Source organism: Prosopis cineraria, unplaced genomic scaffold (assembly GCF_029017545.1).
Source record: "Prosopis cineraria cultivar Desert tree isolate PC_DT_omini unplaced genomic scaffold, ASM2901754v1 PC8, whole genome shotgun sequence".
Classification (NCBI taxonomy): domain Eukaryota; kingdom Viridiplantae; phylum Streptophyta; class Magnoliopsida; order Fabales; family Fabaceae; genus Prosopis; species Prosopis cineraria.
The window spans coordinates 19,834,355-19,854,688 of NW_026555339.1; the positions used below are offsets into that span (position 1 = coordinate 19,834,355).

Below are 20,334 nucleotides of genomic sequence, written 5' to 3' on the forward strand. Positions count from 1 at the left end.
AAATTAGCCTAGTAATGGCTAATAAATGGTTTTGGTGGTTAAGTGGATACTATGTGAATGGTTGGTTTAATATATGGACCATTAGGGTGATTATGACGCTTGACCTAAGTTGGTGTGGTATGAGTTATAGTCTTCATTAAGGCTATTTTGTCATGATAGTTGAATGTGGATCACTTATATGTTGTACGAAATTGTTGGTGGAACTTATTGAGAAGTAAGGACAAGCCGAGCCCTATTTTGTACACGGGAAACCCTTTAGTACCAAGGGTGTGAGGTAACAGGGGAATTTATATTCTTATTACTTTGTTTTAGCTATTTTGAATAATATTACTAGTTATCATGCATTACATGTTTTAAAAGATTAAATGTGCTTTATAAGGGGTTGGGGTACTACGTTGATTATAGTGCAAATATGTTTTCTAATGTTTAATAACAATGTTTTTATGGAAATGAGATTTATAAAATTATACTACTTTAGAGTGTTGAATGGTCAATACTCAGGAAAGGTAGACAAGAGTAAAGGCATGATCTCGGTGGGAGTTCACCAATGAGAAGGTGTGGATTTTTGATATTCTATGGCACACTGTCAGTACTCAGTGTTGTCTTACGTATTGTGGGCTCAGTGCACTAAAGTGGTTAGTGTATTGATGTTTCGACACCTCTCAGTGGGGGAGGGAATCCGACATATGAAGTGTGAGGTTGAGTGCCTAGGCCAAGGTAGCCCTCACAGGAGAGTAAGTCGGGCTGGCTCTGGGAGGGAGTTAGCTTTGACTGCTCAGGATTCACGTCGAAGGGGCATAGGCGGTTCGGTGGATTAGATCATGCCTTAGATTATGTTTTGTGCCTGGAGGTACAAGTAGGTATAAGGTTTACCTGCGAGTTAAAGAGTGCCAGGGGGCATTCTGTTGGTCATGAAAGGCCATACCGCCTAGGTCATGCATTCATGCATTTTAAATGGCTAAATTATATACTATGTTGAATTATTATTCATTTATTTAATTATGGCTTACTTTGTAATAATCAATATAGATTTCACTGTTACTGAGACTGTGGTTGTCTCACCCCTTTCTTTTCAATATTCTAGGTCCAGGCGAAGGATCCAGTGGTGGACGGGGAAAAGAGCAAAGCTAGGGGTTTGCTTGTGATTTGTAAAGAACTGCAACCCCTTTCTTTTGAGCAAATATATTGTAATGTATTTAAGATTAGGGTGCCAGTAGGATATGATTATGTGTGTGTGTGTGAATATGTGTGGATTGTGTGCTTGTGTATGAATTTTTGTCTGTTTGCAGACTTGTGGCTAGGAAACTTGGTTATGGTGTGTGGTTTGATGGATTTACTTAGTAGACCAAGTTTCTATTACAAGCAGATCTTTATTTTGATATATATGTGATTTTATAAGCAAATGCAAAGTGGTTGCATTGCAAATGGTGTGCTATGGGCAAACATACACCTTGGATAGAGAGAGGGGGTGCGTGGGCCCCACAAGGAGCTCTGAGCCAAGTGAAAATGTTTAGCATATGTATTTATATAAATACATGGTATTTGGATTGATTTGTGACCACTCTTGTATGATTTGTGCATTTTGGGGGTTTAGGGTCCATTTTGGGAAATGGCACCCGGGTGGTCAAATTTTGATGTATGGGGGTTTTCCATCATTTGAATGTTCTATCAAGTGTTTTAATCTTATTTGACGTGTCCAAAGTGTTTCCACAGGTTTGTGACCATTAGGATGGGATTTGGACAATTTTGAAAATGGTTTTTACCAAAAAGCTGCACTTTTGCATCCGGGTGTCCAAATCTTAATCCGACCGTTGGATTTCTCTAAAATTTGGGTCACAAGTAAAACCTTTTATAAGCTTCGTGTGGGCTTTGGAATCACGTCGATCGGATATCGGACGGAGAAACGACGCACTCCGGAATTTGGTCTGGAGGTGCTGTCATGACAGCATTAAATTGCTGTCATGACAGCTACAGTGTTGATTTTGTAACCTGCACAAAATTCAATCCGTCCGTTGGATCTTTTCAAAATTTAGTATGCTAATAGTATTCTTTAAAAGTGACATGTGGGCTTTGGAATCACTCCGATCGGAGGTCAGATGATGAAATGGTGCACTCCGGAAGTTGGTCCGGAAGTGCTGTCATGACAGCTTTTTAGCTGTCATGACAGCAAAAATAGTCAATCTTTTAACATGTCTAATTTTTAATCCGACCGTTGGATCTTTTTGAAATTTGGTACACTTATAGTACCCTTTGAATGTGACGTGTGAGCTTTAAAATCACTTCAATCGGAGGTCGAATGACGGAACACCGCCTCCTGGAAGTTGGCCCAGGAGGGCTGTCATGACAGCAATAAATTACTGTCATGACAGCATCTTTTTATTCCATTTTCGTCTAACTTGCTTCCGTGCGCTATAGGTAGAACCTATAATTATTTTAAGGTTTTAAATGATTTATTTCTTAAGTTGGTTAGAGGATCAACTCCTTAACCACACTTAGTTTGTTTGAATTATGTGATTTTTGGATAACACTCAAGGCAAGTGTTACATTTGGTATCAGTTTTAGGTTTATGATTCCTTTTTCCTACTTGGCACCTTAAATACATTACTTTTATGCTCTTTCCCTTCTACCACTAACCTGGACTAATATGGTTTTTCTTTCTCTGGCTTGTTCCTTTAGGAGGGGAGAAAGGTCCGTACGCTTGTAGCCGTACACCTTTCAGTTCTAATATGGCTCGAAGGGGAAGGGGTAGATCGAGGAATGAGGAACGACCACCACCTCTACCTCCTCCGCCTCCACCTCCGCCTCCACCTCCACCACCACCACAGGGGACAGATGCAGTCATGGCTAGGCTGCTTGAAGTTATGGTGGATATACAGCAAAATCTTAGAAGTCATACTGTTCCAGATCAGCATGTTGACCTAAGTGCTGGGCAGGGATCTTCTAGTACTATGGGAGCTCATGCACCAGTTGTTAATAATCGAGAGGATGACATATCTGAACCTTGGAAGGAATTCTCTCGCTCTAATCCGACTACATATGATGGTAGTATGCTTGATGGGAAAGCTGAAGAGTGGTTGGATCGGATGGAGCAGTTATTTACTGTTGTGAGGTGTACATCTGAGCAGAAGGTTATCTTGGCTACGATGCAGCTTGTTGGTGAAGCCAAGCATTGGTGGGATTCTGTTAAGCCCACAGATGGAAGATCTATGTCTTGGGATGAATTTAAAGAAAGATTTTATGATTTTCACTTTCCGCCAGCTTTCAGAGATGAGAAAGAGGCAGAGTTTCATGCATTTCAGCAGGGGGACTTAGACGAGGAGACTTTTATAAGAAAATTCAATCAGCTGTCTAAGTTCTCAACATATCTGAAGGCTTCTAATGATAGCAAGTGGAAAGCAAAGAGGTTATTAGAAAAGATGAGGCCAGAATACCGCCAGCAGCTATCTTTGTTGGGCGAGGCGACATATGATGAGATGTGCAATCGTCTGAGGATTGCCGCTCGTCGAGGCCGAGACACAGAGAGTAGCCGGAGTAGGGATACACGAGGTCGATTTTCTTTTGGTTAGCTCCTACTGGTGGTGTATCCAAGAGAATGGGTTTTAGCTCTGGTTCTTCTTCTAGTGGCTCCTTTAGAATCGGGTCTTCTTCTGCTTCTGGTAATCGAAATTTAAATAGGGGTTCAAGATTTCAAGGTAATCGGGGTGGTAATATGAGATCTGGGGGTTCTCGTTTCTCTGGGAATGCTCCAGCACGTTCTTCACAGACCAGTCAAGCCCCAATTCTAAGTACACAGCGAGGTCACCTTGCAATAGATGTGGTAGGGTTCATTTTGGTCGCTGCTTTGCTTGTTACAAGTGTGGAAAGTTAGGCCATTTGATCCGTGACTGCCCTGATTTACATGAGAGCTCGGACCGGAGGAACGTGATTCCTGGTAGAGTGTATACAGTATCTCAGGAGGAGGCTAGGAAGTCATCGAATCTAATCACTGGTATGGTTTCTATCTGTGGCCTCGATTTAGAAGCTTTGTTTGATTGTGGTGCGACGCATTCTTTTATTTCTGCCGAGCGCTTAGATAGAATGGCTATGCCTGTTGACCAGTTGCCCCATGATATAGAAGTTTCCTCTACTTCTGGTTTAGGTTGGTCGATCCAGTGTGGTGTGTAGGACTAAGATGACTTTTAATGGGCGATCGACTTGGGTGAATATGATCAAATTACCTATGCAAGGGATTGATTTAATTATTGGTATGGATTGGTTGACAGCTTATGGTGCTGTCTTAGATTGTGTGACTAAGACAGTGACTTTGGTAGAAGTACCGGAGGTGATCAAAGAATACCCTGGTCATTCTTGTTTTCTTTCTTCTTTACAAGTTGAAAGGTTGATTGAGCAGGATTGAGGCTTACGTGGTAGTGCTCGCTACCCAAGGGTCTGAGACAGGTATAGTGGATGAAATTGAGGTTGTTAGGGAGTTCCCAGAGGTGTTTTCTGAGGATGTATCAGGATTACCTCCAGAACGTGAGGTTGAATTCTCAATTGACTTGGTACCGGGGACTCAGCCAATTTCAAAGGCTCCCTATAGAATGGCTCCTTCAGAGTTAGCTGAGTTGAAGAAGCAACTTGAGGAGCTGTTAGATAAGGGATTTATTAGACCTAGTGTTTCTCCTTGGGGATCTCCTGTCTTATTTGTGAAGAAGAAGGATGGTAGTTTAAGATTGTGTATCGATTACAGGCAGTTGAATAAGGTTACGGTGAAGAACAAGTACCCACTGCCTCGCATCGATGATCTCTTAGATCAGTTGGTTGGTGCCACGATTTTCTCTAAAATTGATTTACGTTCAGGGTACCATCAGCTAAGAGTTAGTGAGAAGGATGTGGCAAAGACTGCTTTCAGGACTCGATATGGTCATTATGAGTTTTTGGTTATGCCATTCGGGCTGACTAATGCGCCTGCGGTTTTCATGGACTATATGAACCGCATTTTTTCGACCTTTCTTGGATCAGTTTGTGGTAGTTTTTATTGACGATATACTGATCTACTCTAAAGATGAGGAGCAGCATGCCAGACACTTGAGGACTGTCCTAAGGTTTCTGCGAGATCATAAGCTATATGCCAAGCTCAGTAAGTGCGAGTTTTGGATGAGAGAGGTTAGGTTCTTGGGACATATCGTGTCGGCAAATGGTATTGCAGTTGATCCATATAAAGTTGAAGCAGTCATGCAATGGGAGAGACCAAAATCGATAACTGAGATCCGTAGTTTTCTGGGATTAGCAGGTTACTACCGGCGTTTTATCAAAGGTTTCTCTCAGATTTCTATGCCTTTGACTAGACTCACAAGGAAGGATAGGCCATTTATCTGGGATGATAAGTGCGAGACAGCTTTTCTTGAGTTGAAAGAAAGGTTAACAACAGCTCCAGTATTGGTGATTTCGGATCCTCAAAAGCCCTATGATGTGTATACTGATGCCTCTCATAAGGGTCTTGGTTGTGTTCTAATGCAAGATGAGAGAGCAGTGGCATATGCATCTAGACAACTTAGACCGCATGAGGAGAATTATCCAACACATGATCTTGAGTTGGCTGCGGTGGTCTTTGCGTTAAAGATCTGGCGTCATTATCTTTATGGAACAGAGTTCAGGGTCATGAGCGACCATAAAAGTCTCAAGTACCTGGTGGATCAAAAAGAGCTGAATATGAGACAGAGACGTTGGATGGAGTTTCTTAAAGATTATAATTTTGAATTTAAGTATCATCCGGGGAAAGCAAATGTGGTAGCAGATGCTCTTAGTCGCAAGACCTTACATGTAGCCTATTTAATGGTTCGGGAGCATAGATTGATGGAATCTTTGGTTGAAAATTTTTTGGGTATGACTAAGTTCTCTTTGAATAGTCTTAATACTATGGTTATTTCTAATGAATTTTGGAAAGAGATACGAGATGCTCAGCTTCAAGATCCGATTTTGTTAAAAATAAGTCAAGACATCGAGAATGGTGAGATAATGGACTATTGGTTTAGTGATGATGGGTATGTGGTTTTCAAGGATAGGGTGTGTATTCCTAACAATGAGTCTATTCGAAAGAAATTGTTGGATGAGGCACATCGAAGTAGCTACACCCTTCATCCCGGTGCTACTAAGATGTATCATGACATGCAGCGTCATTGGTGGTGGCCAGGCATGAAAAAGGATGTCACAGAGTATGTTAGTAAGTGTTTGACCTGTCAGAAGGTCAAAATAGAGCACCAAAAGCCATCGGGGTTATTACAGCCTTTGGAGATTCCTAAATGGAAATGGGAGAGTATTTCAATGGATTTTGTATCTGGTTTGCCGAGGACCCAGGCTAGTTTTGACTCTATCTGGGTAATTGTAGATCGTTTGACTAAGTCAGCACATTTCTTACCGGTCAAGACCACCTATACGGTTGATAGGTATGCTGAGATCTACATTAAGGAATTGTGCGACTACATGGGGTACCGAGGGATATTGTTTCAGACCGTGATCCTCGATTTACATCAAATTTATGGCAAGCTATGCAAAAGGCTATGGGCACGATCTGAAGTTAGTACGTCTTATCATCCACAAACGGATGGACAAACTGAGCGGACGATCCAGACATTAGAGGATATGTTGAGGTCGTGTGCCCTAGAGCTTCAGGGAAGCTGGGATAAGCATTTACCTCTGGCAGAGTTTGCTTATAATAACAGTTATCATGCCAGTATTCAAATGGCTCCTTATGAAGCATTGTATGGAAGACGATGCAGATCGCCTCTTTGTTGGTATGAGTTGAGTGAGAGGACAATGATGGGACCGGATGTGGTAGATGAGACCACAGAGAAAATCAAATTGATCCAACAAAAACTTCTTACAGCACAGAGTAGACAGAAAAGTTATGCAGATAATCGTCGTAAGGACTTGTCTTTTGAGGTTGGGGATCATGTCTTTCTCAAAGTTTCCCCATTGACGGGCGTTGGACGCTCAATTCGGGCTAAAAAGTTATCTCCTCGATATATGGGTCCTTTTGAGGTTTTGAAGAAAGTTGGGCCGGTGGCTTATCAGTTGGCATTACCGCCTCAGTTAGCGGGTCTACACAACGTGTTTCATGTGTCACAATTGAAGAAGTACCAGCCAGACCCGTCGCATGTGATAAACCTGAGGAGGTTGAAATTCAAGAGAATTTAACCTACCGGACTGAACCAGATCGTATTGTGGATGCTAAGGATAAGCAACTTAGAAATAAGACAATCCGGTTGGTAAAAGTGATTTGGAAAGGGACAGCTCCGGGAGATGCAACCTGGGAGACTGAGGATCAAATGAGGAAGGAATATCCACAGTTGTTTCCCTAGGTATGTTTATCTCTTTGGTTCATGTATTAGCTTGGATTTTGGGGACAAAATCCTTTTTAAAGGAGGGGAGAATGTAACATCCTAAAAATTTTAAGACTCAAATTTATTTAAAAAAATAAATAAAAATAAAATAAAATATCTATAATTAAATTAAAATTTAGAATAATTTGATAGAGGTCCAGAGTTTGAATTTTACTAAGCAAAAGTTTAGTTTTATTTGATTTTTAACTATGGAAAAAATTACCAAAGTTGACCCGGGCTTTTGTGCAATAATAAAAAATGTTGGGCCATTTCTTGTAATTTTCCCCAAACTTTTAAATCAGCTTTTATAAGATGAAAAATCAGACCAGAACGCAGAAAAGAAACAAGGAAAGAAAGGAAACACGTGAGAGAGAGAGAGAGAGAGAGGAAGAAGAAAGGAGAAAGAGAGGGAGTTAGGCTCGGATCTAGGAGTCTTTGTGACCGTTGCGAGCTCGGCTACACGATAGGTAAACTCCCTACTTCAATCCTCTTCTCTTTCTCTTGATTTTCTTCAATTTTTAGAAGAGGAGATTTTTGGATTTTGATTCCAAAGGCTTTATTCTTGTAAGCTTTTGTTTCTTTGGATCCTAGGGAGCATGTTTTGAGTTTCTATATAGTGATCTAATATTTTGAGTGGATAATTAGATGAAAAGAGGTGTTTTGGGCACAAAATAAATCCTGAGAAATTGGGTTTTTGCTCTTCAATGGTTTAAGCTTATTGATTTAGTTATAATTTTGCTATTTGAGCCCAATAAGATTTAAATTAAGGTTTGGTTTTCATTATAAGGGCTAATGGTGAAAGTTGGTGACACTAAGTGAAGGTTTTTAATTGATAAAAAATTATATAAATTGAAAATTAGCCTAGTATGGCTAATAAATGGTTTTGGTGGTTAAGTGATACTATGTGAATGGTTGGTTTAATATATGGACCATTAGGGTGGATTATGACTCATTGACCTAAGTTGTGTGGTATAAGTTATAGTCTTCATTAATACTATTTGTCATGATAAGTGATGTGGATCACTTATATGTTGTAGAAAATTGTTGGTGGAACTTATTGAGAAGTAAGGAACAAGCCGAGCCCTATTTTGTACAAGGGGAACCCTTTTAGTACCAAAGGGTTGAGGTAACAGGGGAATTTATATTTCTTATTACTTTGTTTTAGCTATTTTTGAATAAATATTACTAGTTATCATGCATTACATGTTTTAAAAGATTAAATGTGCTTTATAAGGGGTTATGGGGTACTACTTTGATTATAGTGCAAATATGTTTTCTAATTGTTTAATAACAATGTTTTTATGGAAATGAGATTTATAAATATTATACTACTTTAGAGTGTTGAATGGTCAATACTCAGGAAAGGTAGACAAGAGTAAAAGGCATGATCTCGGTGGGAGTTCACCAATGAGAAGGTGTGGATTTTTGATATTCTATGGCACACTGTCAGTACTCAGTGTTGTCTTACGTATTGTGGGCTCAGTGCACTAAAGTGGTTAGTGTATTGAGTGTTCGACACCTCTCAGTGGGGGAGGGAATCCGACATATGAAGTGTGAGGTTGAGTGCCTAGGCCAAGGTAGCCCTCACATGGAGAGTAAGTCGGGCTGGCTCTGGGAGGGAGTTAGCTTTGACTGCTCAGGATTCACGTCGAAGGGGCATAGGCGGTTCGGTGGATTAGATCATGCCTTAGATTATGTTTTGTGCCTGTGGAGGTACAAGTAGGTATAAGGTTTACCTGCGAGTTAAAGAGTGCCAGGGGGCATTCTGTTGGTCATGAAAGGCCATACCGGCCTAGGTCATGCATTCATGCATTTTAAATGGCTAAATTATATACTATGTTGAATTTATTATTCATTTATTTAATTATGGCTTACTTTGTAATAATCAATATAGATTTCACTGTTACTGAGACTGTGGTTGTCTCACCCCTTTCTTTTCAATATTCTAGGTCCAGGCGAAGGATCCAGTGGTGGACGGGGAAAAGAGCAAAGCTAGGGGTTTGCTTGTGATTTGTAAAGAACTGCAACCCCTTTCTTTTGAGCAAATATATTGTAATGTATTTAAGATTAGGGTGCCAGTAGGATATGATTATGTGTGTGTGTGTGAATATGTGTGGATTGTGTGCTTGTGTATGAATTTTTGTCTGTTTGCAGACTTGTGGCTAGGAAACTTGGTTATGGTGTGTGGTTTTGATGGATTTACTTAGTAGACCAAGTTTCTATTACAAGCAGATCTTTATTTTGTTATATATGTGATTTTATAAGCAAATGCAAAGTGGTTGCATTGCAAATGGTGTGCTATGGGCAAACATACACCTTGGATAGAGAGAGGGGGTGCGTGGGCCCCACAAGGAGCTCTGAGCCAAGTGAAAATGTTTAGCATATGTATTTATATAAATACATGGTATTTGGATTGATTTGTGACCACTCTTGTATGATTTGTGCATTTTGGGGGTTTAGGGTCCATTTTGGGAAATGGCACCCGGGTGGTCAAATTTTGATGTATGGGGGTTTTCCATCATTTGAATGTTCTATCAAGTGTTTTTAATCTTATTTGACGTGTCCAAAGTGTTTCCACAGGTTTGTGACCATTAGGATGGGATTTGGACAATTTTGAAAATGGTTTTTACCAAAAAGCTGCACTTTTGCATCCGGGTGTCCAAATCTTAATCCGACCGTTGGATTTCTCTAAAATTTGGGTCACAAGTAAAACCTTTTATAAGCTTCGTGTGGGCTTTGGAATCACGTCGATCGGATATCGGACGGAGAAACGACGCACTCCGGAATTTGGTCTGGAGGTGCTGTCATGACAGCATTAAATTGCTGTCATGACAGCTACAGTGTTGATTTTGTAACCTGCACAAAATTCAATCCGTCCGTTGGATCTTTTCAAAATTTAGTATGCTAATAGTATTCTTTAAAAGTGACATGTGGGCTTTAGAATCACTCCGATCGGAGGTCAGATGATGAAATGGTGCACTCCGGAAGTTGGTCCGGAAGTGCTGTCATGACAGCTTTTTAGCTGTCATGACAGCAAAAATAGTCAATCTTTTAACATGTCTAATTTTTAATCCGACCGTTGGATCTTTTTGAAATTTGGTACACTTATAGTACCCTTTGAATGTGACGTGTGAGCTTTAAAATCATTTCAATCGGAGGTCAAATGACGGAACACCGCCTCCTGGAAGTTGGCCCAGGAGGGCTGTCATGACAGCAATAAATTACTGTCATGACAGCATCTTTTTATTCCATTTTCGTCTAACTTGCTTCCGTGCGCTATAGGTAGAACCTATAATTATTTTTAAGGTTTTAAATGATTTATTTCTTAAGTTGGTTAGAGGATCAACTCCTTAACCACACTTAGTTTGTTTGAATTATGTGATTTTTGGATAACACTCAAGGCAAGTGTTACACTTGTGCTGTTTAGGTAGGAAAAAATTCAATTTTAGCTAGAAATTAATCTTGAAGTCTGATAATGATATATATATATATATGGGTCATAATTTTTGAGTTGAACAATTTTGTTTGGATTGGTTGAAGTTGAAGAATTTTTAGGCTGACATTGAAAGAGAATAGTTTAGATATAAAACTTGAATATTGGTATCCATAAGGTGTTCGGTAAAATGTCTGTAAGGCGAGTTTTATTTGAATTTGAATTTACTAAAATTTCATTAAATTCCTTGGAAGATATAAATGGCTAGTATGTTAATATCCTGTGAACTGAACTTGAATTGTAAAGAAGTTAGGTTATGAAGTTATTAGTAAATTATTTGAATGATTGCAAATTGTGTGCGTGTGACAATTATATCTAGGTTATATTTTTATGAGCATTTTATCTATATATGGGCTAGTTGGTGTTTGAGGAAGTCTGGTATGAAATGAATTTTTCTTTAAATTTAACATATTGTTGGGAGGAGTTGAATTTGAAAAGGATGATTAAGTCTAATTATGATTGTTTAGAGATTGTTTGGTAAAAGATTCATTGACTAAAAAGCTTTATTGACTCGATTGGAAATCACGTGCATGAAGTGTCTGACATAAAGTCTAAGTGGAAATCATGTTCTAAATTGAGGAAACGGATTACGGCTAAAGAAATATGGTGGGACTATGGGGTGCAAAATCTAGTATCTTGAAAACTTATAGTTTTTGGTAGTAATTTTCGGTTAGTATAAATGATAATGCCTATGGAACTTTAAATCAATAAAGTTGACTATCATTGTGTTGGCGTTGAAAACAAAATACGGAACTTGTAGGAAGTTTATTAAAATTTTATTTTAATTTTATAAGATATTTGAAGGAAGGAAAATTTGATTGAAGTGGTAAGAGATAAACTTTGAATTTTGGAAACACTTTAAGTAATTGTATAACATCTCAATCAATTTATTAGCAATTTATTTTAATCAAGATATATTATTTTAAATAATTTTTATGTATTAATATATATTTCTAGTACTGACTACCTTTGTTAGTTAAATTACCCCATCTCTTGAAGTCATAACATATACTTTTAAGGTTGATGGAAATGCTTTTTACAATTCTCATAATCCTTTATTTGATAAAGATAATCAGGGAAATTAGTGAAAGAATTTATGAGATATTAATTAAAAATTTTCATATTTCAACGATTGATCACAATTTTGATGTTGAGAAGATGAATGTATATTTTGAAAAGTGATTATCTTTCTCAAATGTTTGTGTAATGACCCAATAATTTAAATTATATGATTTTCTTTTCTTATTGATATTTTATTTAATCATTTTAGTTACAAGATATGAGGAGTATTAGCATAGTGAAATTTATATAGGGAGAATTACAATCAAGTCCTGCATAGAAAAATTAATTACTGTCAAGTCCATTGAAAACTGATTTTATTATTAATCCAGTTTAGTTCAATTGTCAATGAATTTTGTAATAATTAATTTTCTTGTGTGATACTTCAATGTAATTCTTCGAAATTTATATTGGTTATTTATATGACAATCTAGGGTTCAGATCTCATTTAAGTCAAAGTTTAGCTTATTTTGTATGGAGAAGTACCAAAGTACCCTTGTCTCATATTATAAACAGATGATGATGATGATGGCGGCTGGCAAAAAAAAAAAAAAAATCTGATGGGGTTCTTTCTTGTAATTTTCCCACCCACTTAAATGTTTTATATTCTTCCTCCTTCCATGTCAGTCAAAATGCACAACAGAGTGAGTGAGAGAGAGGCGTGCATTCTTTGTCTTTGTTCTTTCCTGTCGCGTAGTCTCGCCGTGTGTGTTTTTTTCCGCACTGCCAGAAATCCATGCTTTCCTTGTCCCTCTGTTACTCATCCATTCTTGCACAGCTGAGAGGTTGAATTTCCTTCCTTGTTGCTGCTCTGTTTTGTGACTGAAGAGGTGTATACCCATGTTCAGCCTTTCTCTTTTCTTTCTGCGTAGCTGCTGAAAATTTCGTGTGTTTGAGTAGGGTAGCTTGATTATTTTCTTTGGCTGGTTGAAATCTCTAGTTGTTCTCCTTGTAGAAGACTGAAGCTCTTCTCTTCTCCTTCTTCAAAACAGGCCTCGTACTGATTTGTAGCTACTGTCACTGAGTTTGTTGAGGTGATTTGCTGTTTTTCTTTCCTCTTTGGTTTCTATAGCAGCACCAGATGATCTTTTCCTTTCTCTTGCTGAATTATGACATTCTAATCCTTATTGTTGCAGTCATGAAGTTTTAGAGTGAATTGGAGGTGTACTTTTGGTTCACGTTGGACGTTATTCCCCTATAATGCTGAACAGAATTTGGTTAGCAAAAGTAAAAGCTTGGAATTATTAAAATTGTTTGGTTGCTCATATCATAATTTTGTCAATGATAAGTCAAGGTATTTGTTAAATTGTATGAAAGAAAGATTTGGTGAATGGAATCTTGTTAAGTATTATATTATAGTTTGGAGAAGTATATGTAAGTTTTGACTCAAGTTATTAATTAAAATTTTTAAAATACAAAAGTGGGAGAAATAATTACATAGGATACTTGTATCTTTTTTTTTTTTTTTTAAGACTAGAAGAAGTTTAAGAATAGTTGATATAATTTATTATGATTTATGATTGAAAATGAGCCACAAGGAAGTATGAGAATAAATTGAGATTTGCAAATGATTTAACTAACTTAAGTATACTTGGAACATAATTAGTTAGAGTGTTATCTTTAATATTGTTTGGATTGAATTTAAATGCCCATTAAGTGCTTTGAAAAATTATTTGATAAATGATTCTAGAATTATGACTTATTTTGTCAAAAAATTAAGGACATTATTAGAATAAAAATGAAAAATAAAAGGAGCAAGTTTTAGAATTCTTGGGCAAACTTTTATCTAAGTAGGTGTGTTCCAAATAATTTCTTACAGAGTGTTTATAGAATTTCTTTATTTAAATTTTTATATTATTCCTTCATGAGTTGAATAAATATTCTTGTTAATTATATTTTTATGATTTGTATAATTCTTCTTACTTAAGTCACTTTTATATTAATTAGTTCATTACATAATTTTTTTTTATTTTCATTAAGAATTATGCTATTATTAAGGAATATTTGGATTTGGTCCGTTATTAACTGACTATTTATTCTAAGCATTTCAGTTATTTAAATTTTGTAATTTATATGAGAGTGGTTAACATGGTGATTCATGCATGAAAAAAAAATTGAAAAGAAAATTTGATAGTTGAATATTATATTTTAAAAAGAATAGTTTTCAATGAATGTTTCAACTCCATGCACACTCAATTTTAATTAGAGAGACTGTGTTTAGAAAACTAAATGTTAACGATAGTGTCATTAGCTCTTGACGCACCATGATATACTTAGCTAGCAGGGTGCTTGTAGGAGTTGCTAGTCTTGTGTGCAGGCCAACACGCATGGGACGAAGGGATGGATATTCATAAGCATTATGCTCCCACTTGTTTCTTGGGCTTTATGCCTACACTTATTTTATGGCTTCTAGTCACACCTGATTATTTTGTGGCTTTAAACAATGTTTGTTGGCTACTTACCCTCGTGGACTATGTGTCCATGATTGTTGGTTACTACTCTCGTAGACTGTATATCTACGCTTGTTAATCATTTTGATAAAGTCCCACTAAAAGTGAATTTTTTTGAACTTATTATTTTTAAATTTATTCTATTAAACAAAATGTTGTTTGATCGTATATGATTTTATATGATAAATTTTGTTACGCCCAGAAAATAAGGCAAGACTGGCACGAAACATAAGAATAATATTCCATATTTTGAAAGCCTGAACTCAAAAAAACTCTAATTCTAAAATTTTCATATGTAATTAATATAAATAAACAACTATACAATACTTTTATAAAAACTACAAATCATCAACTTTTAGAAAATTTTCAGCAAAACTTCCTGTAAAAATAGAATTTCCAAAGTTTTACAACACAAATTTATGATATCAATTTAACAAAAAGGGAGCTCCACTCCTCAACAATAGCCAAACAACACAATATAATGATCAAGACTCTAACTATAGTCTATGTCGATCACTTAAAAATCTAAAACATTATTTATAAAATACAATATATAAATCATAAATTTCTATCAAAATACAAATTAACCAAAATAGCATCTCTATTTCAACCCAAAAACAAAATCCCTTCAAGGATTTGACGGAGATATAAGGTCAGCTACATCTGAGACAAAACCAAATATTTTCTACTTAATAACATCCCAACTATAACATTTTTGTAGAATTACAATGAATAAAATACAATAATTATATAAATTACATGAGAAAGCAATTCAATATATACGACTTTATAAACTGGAAATAAAAGTTTTGTATAACTTCAGTAATGAAAACATTTAAATCTATAACGATAAAATAGCTTTAGCATTTGATCTTGACAAGTTAAAATGATTAAATAAACAAATAAGAATAACAATATTTACTAAAAAAAAATCATTATGTATGAAATCAACACTTAATTAAAATTCATTCATATATTTATTTATTTATTTATTTATGTGGGGGATTTATCAGAATAATTCACTAACATGGACACACAGTCCACGAGGGTAAATAACTAAATGTGGCTTATGCCATGAAAACAAACATAGACACACAATCCATGAGGGTAAGTAACCAAAGGCAGCCGCAGCCACGAAACAAACATGGACACACAATCTACGAGGGTGAAGCTAACAAAACGCAGCTCAAGGCTACAAAACAAACATGGATACACAGTTCCACGAGGATGAGGCTAACCAAATATGGCTCAAAGCCATGAAACAAACATGAATATGAGACCCACAAATAACAAACATGAGAATAAAGCTCACGAAAATCAAAATAGCTAGTCATTAACCATGGCGTGATAAGGGCGAACGGAATTGCCATTAGCAACCAATGTTTTGCATAAAATTCCCTCCAAATCCATTTGCAAACATGCAAGAAAATAATTAAATAAAATTTTTATTTTCAATATTAAACTTGCATAAATCATTTTCTATATCAATCTAATATTTGATAGAATAAAAAAATAAAAAGAAACTTGATAATCAAAGTCCAAACTTGTTTTAATTGATCAAATAACATTTCAAATCTAGTAAAGATAATTTCTCAAAATAAAGTAATTGTAATCAACAAATATTCAATAATCACATTATTACTATTAAAATAATTTGCAGAAAAATGTAATATTTTAGCAAAGGAAATTTTGATTAAAAAAATTAGTTGGAATGCTATCCACTTACCTGACATGTTCTCAAATGTAAAATTTACTCCAAATTAGCACTCTTGCATCTATGCTTTATCTCTAAGTTCCTAATGTCCAGTTAATATCATTGTCATTTTCTTATATGCCTTATCATTCAAAATCTTCAGTCCAAAAATGATTAAAAATAAAAGATAAACTTCAAACTTTCTCAATCATCACATCAAACACTCTACAAATATTTCAAAGATGAATATATATAAACAACAATTTGGCCTTGAATCACCAACAAAATATCTTTTCCAAAAATCTCTAATTTCAAATCTTCTATTATAGAAAATATTTGTCTTCCATATTTATAAATTACCTAAATTTTTTTTATTGAAACACAAAATGTACATTAATTCCAAATCCCTCCATAAAGCTTTTTAACATTCACATATTTTGCCTAACAATTTCTTAATAAGCATAGCTGTATTATCTTTATGATCAAATTTCTACATAATATCAAACTCAATTCACAAGATAATAGCATCCAAGCCATTTAGTCTCTCAAAGAATTTAATGAAATTTTAGAAAATGCACAATCAAGAAACTCCATCTTTCAAGCATTTTATCAAACATCTTATAGACACCATTCTACAAATTTCATGTCTGAGTTCTTCTATCGAAATCCCATCCTAACCAATTTTTCAACATTAACCATTCCTAACAAAGATATTTTAACTCAAAATTCTAACTTATACTTATCATAATTATGTTTTGAGCACATAAATTTCCAACTTAAGTTCCTCTCTCCCTCCCCTCCTCCTTCTCCTTGTTTTTTTAATAGATATGAACAACAGCTAAAATTCAAGAGAAAAAATCCAACTTCAACTCTATCACATCTTATACTACATGCACAGATATTTTTCTCAAGGAACATAAAAAAATCATGATTTCTCATCTTAATAGAAACAACAGGACAGATAGACAAAAGGCAAGGAATGTCCGAATTCAAAGCTAAAACACAAACAGGAAAAAGAGATTATGCATCAGGACTGGAGGAGAAGAGGAAATACCTGATGCTCAATATATCACAGTAGCTCGATCAGAGGAAGGAGAGGAGAAGTTCACCGTGAAAGCAGGGGAGGAAGAATCCCAATGCACGAACATAATAGCACCATTGAAGGAGGAGGATTTCGGCGTTTTCCTCTAGTCACCAGCAGTGGACTAAGAGAAATGAAGCTAAAGGAAGAAGAAGATTTGAACAAATTCAACCCACGGACAGAGATGCCAGTCGATGCCGGCAATCGCCATAGGAGAAGAATGAAAACTCCTGACCCAAGCTTTCTGCACTGCAGATCATAGTAGTCGCACAACCCACACCGAAGGAACTGGAATGGAGGGAGAGGAATGATGGCTGGTACGGAGCTCTCCTCTCTTTTCTCTAGAACCGAATCGAAGAGGATGAGGGGAAAATATCCAGTCCTCATCTGATATGCGCCCCCACCTCATTCTCTCTCTCTCTCTCTCTCAATATATATATATATATATATATATATTTCAACAAAAACATTGCAATAATTTCACAGGCTGAAGCAATAGCCAAATAATAATAATAATAATAATTATCAACATCATCATCATTTTGTGCTCCACAAACATTTGAACTCTGAAGCAACAAGTAAAAACTCAATAATTTTCACCAAGTTATTCATTCACTTTAATATAACTATCTCAAAATTTATTAAAAAAATACAATCAAAATATGATATTATTAATTAATTTTTTTAATTTTATTATTTATTATTATTATCATTATTTGTTTTGTTTTATTATCTTATTATTTATTTTTTATTATTATTATTTTGTTATATTTTGTAAGGGTTATTACAAATTTCCTCCTATATTAGTTTTAAAAATTTATTGTTTTATATTAGTTATTCACAAAATTTTTTATTATATCATTATTTGAATTCTATTTTCATATATATTTTTATGAGTTGTACGATTCTTGATAACCTATAAAACTCCAAAATTATTGCTTTATTTCATGGTTATATTGTTGACCAACTTTGTCATTTATTGTTAGATAAAAAATAGGTTTTAATAGTCCCTTCATTTGTTGCATACTAAGTTTTATTAATTATTACTTTTACATGTTTTATCTATTATTTTTATTGGGACACTACTCAAAGAAAAATTTCTTTGATCTTAAATAATGTAGTTGACCATGTACCTCTTGCTAATCATTGAGAGGCTCTATTGCTTTTTAGATAGTTAAAGCATGCTTCAATAGTTTATTTTGATGTAAATATTCATTACATTATACAATAAAAGTTAGTGCTTCATATATACTGTAGTTAGGTTCTAGTCTTATTTTATTATTGTGAAATCTATTATTGTGGAGCTAAACTCTTTTTTGATTTGGCTAACAGGTTTTGTTATTGTAGAAATTTCAGAAGATTCTAATTACAATGGAGGCACTGTCGAAATTTCTACAAAATGATTAAGACTTTATGAATTTTAATTAGACATAAATTATTTATCATTATCTTGAATTGATTTTCTAGAAAATTAAGGCTTAAGGAATGTGAGTCTATCTCATATTTGTGTTGGTCACACCTTTCGTATGGGGTGTGATAGTTTGAAAATTGATTTTGAAAGGACTATATGCAGAACAATGGTCGCTAACGATAGCTTCGTTAGCCCTTATTGCACCATGGTCAGTGACTAGCTAGTTTGATTTTCGTGAGCTTTATTCTCATATCTATTATTTATGGGTCTCAAACCTACTTTTGTTTTGTGGTTTTGACCACGTTTGGTCAGTTACCCTCGTGAACTATGTATCCATGTTTGTTTCATGGATTTGACCAAGTTTGGTCAATTACCCTTGTGAATTGTGTATCCACTTCTATTTTATAGCTTTGACCATGTCTAGTCAGTTACCATCATGGACTATGTATCCATCTGTCTTTGTAGCATAAGTCGCATTTAGTTATTTACTCTTATGGATTGTGTGTCCATATTTATTAATTAATTGTTTTGATAAGTCCCTAGAATCATGATTTTAAAATTATTTGGTGATTACATACTCTATTGGTTTAATTAGTAAATGTTACTATATTTATTTATTCTATTTATTTATCTTCTTAAGATCAAGCGATAAAGATATTTGATATTATAAATTAAATGGTTAAGATTTCATTTATGGCTATATAAAATTTCCTAATTTCAAAGATTTTGAAATATTTTATATGAAGTTTTTGTCTCTTTAATTTTCATAATCATTGTCATTTATTCATTTGTCCTTTTAAACTTCATAAATTTTGCGACATTATTTACTAGAAATAAATTTGGTCTTAGATAGTATTGTTGACTATAATGACTCTAAATTTTAAGGTGAACAAAATTTTTTTAATAAATATTTTTATTTAAATAAGTTTCATATAAATAAAAAGGGGGCATTTATAGGAAAAATTTGTTAGAATTTGTGCAAGGATTAAACTTTTTAAAGCAAAACCTTGCTTTTAAATTATAGGAAAATTTCATGTTCCTTATCGTAATTTTCTTGTGCCATTATTGTAATTTCCTTGAGCTCCTTTTTATAAATTCCCCCATGCTCTTTATGTTCTAATTTTGGTTCTTTTGTGTGAAGAAAACAGAGCTCCTAGATTCATTTTCTCACTGCCTTCCTATACTCTTCTAGATCCTTTAAGTCAGCCCATTTTCTTTAATCCTTATCAACACACTTAACTCGCTGTCAAATGACCATTTTGTGGCTGTCGTTGCTTTATATCATCTCACCTTCTCGTCCTCATTTGCTAGTCACGGTTAAACCGAGGTGCTAATTTTCTCCCATGATATCATGCTGTTCTGTGTCCACGAGAGTCTATCAGCAGTTTGTTGTCTTAGCTGTCACCTTCCTCTTCTCCTCATCCTTCGTTTGTCAATCACAATGGAAAGGTATCTCTTGCTCTGTTTTGTGTCAAATTTAAGTGCACACGGTGGTCAGTTTTTTTTTCCTCTTTTCTTCCTTCCCTGTCATCGATGTTCAGTGTGGGTGTAGGTGGTTGCTGCTTCTTTTATTGTTGGCTGGAATCATAGTTTCTTCCTCCTCGTGTGTTGACAGATTTGAACCCCTAGCTTTTTCTTCTTCAACGCTATTCAGTGGCTGAATCAAACTTGCTGCCACTAAGCCTTGTTAATGAGAGATATTGTTTTCTTTATGTCCTTGTTACATTATGTGGCACCGCTGAATCATTCCCTCCTTCTTCTAGTTGACTGACATGATCCCTATGCT

General features: G+C 35.3%; 2 long non-coding RNA genes across 2 annotated transcripts; one reads left to right on the forward strand and one right to left on the reverse strand.

Annotated features, from left to right (window-relative positions):
• Window positions 1-7,712: 7,712 nt before the first annotated feature.
• LOC129318030 (uncharacterized) lies at window positions 7,713-9,437 on the forward strand. The gene is made up of 3 exons (XR_008595146.1): window positions 7,713-7,828; window positions 8,399-8,487; window positions 9,311-9,437. It is a non-coding gene; the product is annotated as an uncharacterized LOC129318030 (long non-coding RNA).
• A 2,920-nt stretch (window positions 9,438-12,357) lies between these two features.
• On the reverse strand, window positions 12,358-17,552 carry LOC129317994 (uncharacterized). Its single transcript, XR_008595139.1, has 2 exons — window positions 17,111-17,552; window positions 12,358-13,116 (listed from the first exon to the last, which is right to left on the reverse strand). It is a non-coding gene; the product is annotated as an uncharacterized LOC129317994 (long non-coding RNA).
• Window positions 17,553-20,334: the final 2,782 nt, after the last annotated feature.